Raw genomic sequence first — 6,213 nt, forward strand, 5'->3', positions numbered from 1 at the left:
TTCCTTATCGATCTGAGCATTACATGATCAGACACGCTCAAAATCTCAGCTTAATGGTTGGCCTAGGCTTAGACTTGGGCTTTAATAAGTTTTGTTGATATAAAGGGAGAGCCCAAACTAAACGTGGCCCGACCAACCGATACCTATCCTATTCATAACCCTAAATATTAGGCTCAGGTTGGTGGGGGGAGAGAGAGAGAGAGAGAGAGAGACAGAGAGAGAGAGAGAGAGAGAGAGAGAGAAAGAGAGAATAACTTTTTAGTTAAATGAATTATTAATTACTTGAATAGTTTAATAAATTAAATAAATTGGAATCTATGGATAACAATTTACTTAATTTTGTACAAAAATTAATGATTAATTTGTTTTAGTGAAATAAATTAATAAAATTTTATTTATTATTGGGACAGGACAGGTACAACCTATCACACACCTGACCAAACATATTGATTGCCCTAAAAATCGGCCCCGGGATGATAGAAAAATAATTTGTTAGGAAAATAATTCATTAATTAAGAATTTAGTAAATTAAGTAAATAGAAGTCTATGGATAATAATTTACTTAATTTTGTAAAATAGATAAATCAATAATTAACTTTAGCAAAAAATAAATAAATATTCACTTGTGATTGGTGCAAGACTAGTCCAAGCTATCCATATCCAAACCCACACCCTAAAACCGGTTCATACCCAAAACCGTTCATTATGTTTGTTCTATATAGTAATTCCTTCATTTTCTTATAATATTTATCATACCATAATTTTAAAGTGTCAAATTTGATAAATACATACATAATGGTGTTCATCATTCTATCATATAAATAATTTAGAATTTTCTATCAATTTTATTAACTCTATATTATCAAATTTTAAATTTTAGGTTAACATTTAAATAGCAAAACTGGTTTTGAGTTTGATTGGTTCGATTTTTATTCTATGTGATTGTATAAGCTATCATTTACGTTAAGAGTGACGGTTTTGGGACTACATATTTGTCCCAGTTGAGGATCGATTCGGGAGTGCTTTTACCTAGCTCAGACCTCATGGTATGCTGCTACAGCTTGCAGGATCCTAATGGATTTAAGCATGGCCAGCGGCAAAAAGGTTTCCTCATAATCGATGCCTCTTTCTGAGTGTACCCTTTCGCCACAAGATGAGCCTTGTAGGTCTCAACTTTACCATCGGGGCCCTTCTTCCTCTTATATATCTATTTGCGACCAATTGCTTTTACCCCTGGGGGCGGATCTACTAGAGTCTAGACTTCATTGGTCTCCATTGATTCTATCTCAGATGTCATGGCATCTACCCACTTCAAGGAATCTATGTCTTACATAGCTTTGGTATAAGTCAAGGGATCCTTTTCACTGGTCGTAGCTTCCACCAGGTAACTATCTTGGTCATAGCAGAAATGAACTGGAGGCCTGGAAACCTGAGTAGATCTTCTAGGTTGGTCATTACCTAGAACTTGTGGGACACCTCCCACTACCCCCGAGCACTCCTCATCAAGAACAACTTCCTGACGACAATTGTTCAGGATGTGATCATCCTCCAAGAAATGGGCATTTCGACTACAGAACACCTTCTGTTCACCAGGGTCATAGAATAAGTAACCCACTGAGCCTTTGGAGTAGCCTACGAAAAGGCAATGGCTGGTCTTGGATTCCAATTTGTCCGCACTCATTCTTTTAACATGTGCCGGACAACCCCAAATCTTCAAATGTCTCGCATTTGGTTTCTTACCGGTCCAAAGCTCATAAGGAGTCTTCAGAATTGATTTGGCTGGAACCCGGTTCAGCACGTATATCGTAGTCTCCAATGCGTAACCCCAAAAGAATGTAGGTAACTCTGAGTGCACAAGAAGTGGTCGGACCATATCCAATAAGGTCATGTTCCTCCTCTCTGACACACTGTTTAGTTGTGGTGTAGCAGGAGGAGCTAATTGTGATACTATCCCATTGACTTTTAATTAGTTCCTGAATTTGTCAGAGAGATACTCACCACCTCGATCCTATCGAAGGGTCTTAATTTCTCTCCCCAACTGTTTTTCGACCTCTTGTCTGAACTCCTTGAACTTTTCAAAGGATCCAGACTTGTGTCTCATTAGGTACACATAACCATATCGAGAGTAATCATCGGTAAATGTTATAAAGTAAATGTGCTGGTTACATGTCCTAACACTCATGGGACCACATACATTAGTATGTATAAGGTCAAGCGTGTCTGTACATCTTTCAGGCTTACTGTTAAATGGTTATTTCGTCATCTTACCCTAAAGGCAAGGTTCATAAGTGGGAAGATCTTCTAGAGTTAGAAAATCCAAAGGACCATCCTTTACCAACCTTGTGATACGATCTATATTAATATGGCCAAGTTGGTAATGCCACACACACATGGGATTAACTGTATCACGGGTTCTTTTCTTGGGCATATCGACCAACGTAGTTTCAGTTATGTTAGTTTCCAGAGAATGATGGAGAACATAGAGACCATTCTCAAGTCCTCCATATGCGATGAATTTGTTATTTCTTTTGATAGTAATCGTATTACTAAAGAAACAAAATATCCATCCACACATAATTTTGAAATAGAAATCAAAATTCTTCTCAAATTTTGTACATAAAGACAATCATTCAGTGCAATAGTTCCTTCTCTGAAAATTAACTCTACGGTTCCTATAGTCGCTGCTGCAACACTTGCAGAAGTCCCCAAGTAAAGAGTTACTTCTCCATCACTCAGTCTTCTGCTTATCCTGAACCCCTGCAGTGAGTTACATGCATGAGTCGATGCCCGAAGTCAATACACCAGGAAGCAGAAATTACCAACAAATTGGTTTCTATGACACAGGATTCAAAATTACCTTGTTTCTTGGATTCTAGGTACTGAGGACAATTCCTCTTCCAGTGGCCGGTCTATCTGCAGAAGTGACAAGCATCTGATGCTCTATCTTTCTTCTACTTCTTGGGCTTAGCAGCTTTCTTTTGAGGCTTTCTCTTTGCCTTCCTCTTTTTCTTGCCTGATTTGCTAGTTTCAACAAGCATAGCAAGGGGCTCATCCTTTTTTATCAATTCCTCGGCCCTCTGCAACATCAATAGGTGGTTCTTCCCAAGAATCAAACTCTTCAGCAAGAATTCAATGGAGGGTGAGTGAGCACGACTTCAGATCAGTTTTTCACAAAAAACTGATACTAAGAACACTTATTGATCGCTCTTACAAGTGGAGAATGAACTGGCAATGGTGGCAGTAGGGGGAGAAGACAAGAGCAGAAGATGGTGTAGTCTTACTATTGCTTTCTTTCTCTCTTGTATCTGAGATCAGGTTGAGTGAATAGAGGTTCGCCCTCCTCCTCCTTTTATAGCCTTAAAGGTAGCTTCTCCTAATCTCATTAGGAGTTTCCTAATTCAAACCTTTATTTGAATCTGGACTCTCTTTAAGAGATAAGGGTAATCCCTTATCTTATCTGTAGATCAAGATCAGCCCTCCTAATCTCATTAGGAGCTTCCTGATCCAAATCCTTATTTGGATTTGGACTCTCTGAGTGGATAGGGATAACTCCCTATCCTATTTGCTGATCTAAATCCCAGAACCGCCCCCCCCTTTAATTAATCAAATTAAACCAGTTAGAATTGGGCTTTAGGCCCATTAAGTCCATGTACTCATTCGGCCTCCAAACTGTTGCCCAGTTGGGCTTTCTTGTATGGCGTGGGACCCAAACATTGATCTACACATCAGCCACATGGGTTCAGCCTAACCTCGGTTACAAGGCCTTGCCGAATTCATTGTAGGAGATAGCGAACCCTTGAGCCCATCACCATGGGCTCTTAATGGGCCCAACACTTACACTAAGTGGTCCTTGGATCAAGCCACCTTATAAAAACCCAAGGACTGTGGGCAGATGCAAGATTAGCCCATCAGGTATTACCCTCAATGGTCTTACACTTAACCTCTCAGCCCATAATGATCAAACATTGTTCGACAAGAGAGGACCTCTCCCTCGGCTGCAAGGAACAATGCTGCACTCTCTACTCACATGGATCTCGGGAATTAAAACCTTTTGCAAACATTTTAAAACCATAATATATATATATATATATATATATTATGGTTTTAAAATGTTTGCAAATATATATATAATATATATATATAATATATATATATACATATATATATATATGTATATCTCTATATAAATATATTTTGCAAAACAAATTTCAACAGTTGAAATCGACTTCCGGCACCTTTGATTTCCATTAGAGAGAGTGCATCCCCGATCATTACCTTTGTCCAACAAAGGGGCTGATCCTGTCACTATGATCACCCACTCAGATGAATTCTAGTTTTTCCCACCAGTCTCCAAGGTCCAGGGCAATACTGGAATTCTGGTCCGGTTCAGAGTTTCAAGAAAATCCACACTGCATGTACCTCAAGTCTCACCTTGGCAGCTGAGGCAAGCCACCCCAACCAACTTGGCGGTACATCAATGTCAGCCTTGGCAGAATAAATCTCCCCAGATCTATCCAACGGCTGTGAACATTCTAAACTAACACGAGTCTCATATGTGTCCAGTTTAAGGGTATTACATAGAAACACACCACAATAACATGAATCAAATATGTACTTTATTCATTTACAATAAATGTCATAATGTACATCATTCTGATTGGAGCTAAGGGCATACACTGTCTAACAACTCCCACTTGCACTTAGGTCCAATCTGGTATAAGCCAAAGTCCCATTCTCCGCTGACGCTACCTTCTGAATCAGGACGTCCCCTCTTCCAACTATCTCCCGCAATACGTGGTACTTCCTCTCGATGTGCTTTGACTTCGAGTGGGCTCGTGGCTCCTTAGCCTGAGTGATAGCTCCACTATTGTCACACAACAATAGAATGGGTGATGTGCTAGATGGAATTACTCCCACTTCATGAATGAACTTCATCCATACGGCTTCTTTGGCAGCTTCATTTGCGGGTATTTGACTTCGATTGTGGAATCCGTCGTGGACCCTAGTTTGTTGTTTTTCCAGCAAACAACACACAATCCTATCGTGAAAACATACCCAGATGTAGACTTTCCATCATTTGGATCTGATTGGAAATCGACATCAGTATACCCCTAGATTTGTAGTGAGCTACCATCGAATACTAGACAAAACTCTTTTGTACTTCGAAGGTACTTAAGTATATTTTTCATAGCAGTCCAGTGCTCCTACCCTGGGTTGGCCTGGAATCTTCTTACCACACTCGCTGCCTGAGTAATGTCAGGACGAGTGCACAGCATGGCATACATGATGCTCCCTATGGCTGAGACATAGGAAATGTCCTTCATGCCCTCAATCTCCTCGAGAGTCTTGGGAGACATTCCCTTGGAGAGAGTGACTCTATGCCTGAAAGGAACATTTCCTTTCTTGAAGTTCTCCATGCTGTGTATTTTGACTATCTTGTCAATATAAGTAGATTGGGATAATCCTATTATCCTCTTCGATCTATCTCTATAGAGTCGAAGACCCAATATATAGGAGGCTTCTCCAAGATCTTTCATGGAGAATTGATGTGAAAGCCATACTTTCACGTAGTCAACATTCCTACATCATTCCCAATAAGTAGAATGTCATCTACATACAGAACCAGAAACGTAATCTTATCACCACTGGATTTCCTGTAAACACAGGGTTCATCCGGGTTCTACTCAAAGTCAAACATTTTGACAGTAGAGTCAAACCGAATGTTCTAACTCCTAGAAACTTGCTTAAGTCCATATATGGATCTATGTAGTTTACATACCATGTGTTCCTAGCCCGCAACTATAAAAATGTGCGGTTGTTGCATATAGATATCTTCAGTAAGATCTCCATTCAGGAACGTAGTTTTGACATCCATTTTTCAAATCTAATAGTCATGGTATACTGCTACAGCTAGCAGGATCCTAATGGATTTAAGCATGGTCACTGGCGAAAAGGTTTCCTTACAATCGATGCTCTCTTTCTAAGTATACTCTTTCACCACCACACGAGCCTTGTAGGTCTCAACCTTACCATCGGGGCCCTTGTTCCTCTTATAGATCCATTTGCAACCAATTGCTTTAACCCCAGGGGGCAAAACTACTAGAGTCTAGACTTCATTGGTCTCCATTGAGTCCATCTCAGCTCTCATGGCATCTACCCACTTCAAAGAATCTATGTCCAACATAGCTTCCATATAAGTCACAGGATCCTCCT

Source organism: Nelumbo lutea, chromosome 7 (genome assembly GCF_056320005.1).
Source record: "Nelumbo lutea isolate HS-2025 chromosome 7, American lotus-T2T, whole genome shotgun sequence".
Taxonomy (NCBI): domain Eukaryota; kingdom Viridiplantae; phylum Streptophyta; class Magnoliopsida; order Proteales; family Nelumbonaceae; genus Nelumbo; species Nelumbo lutea.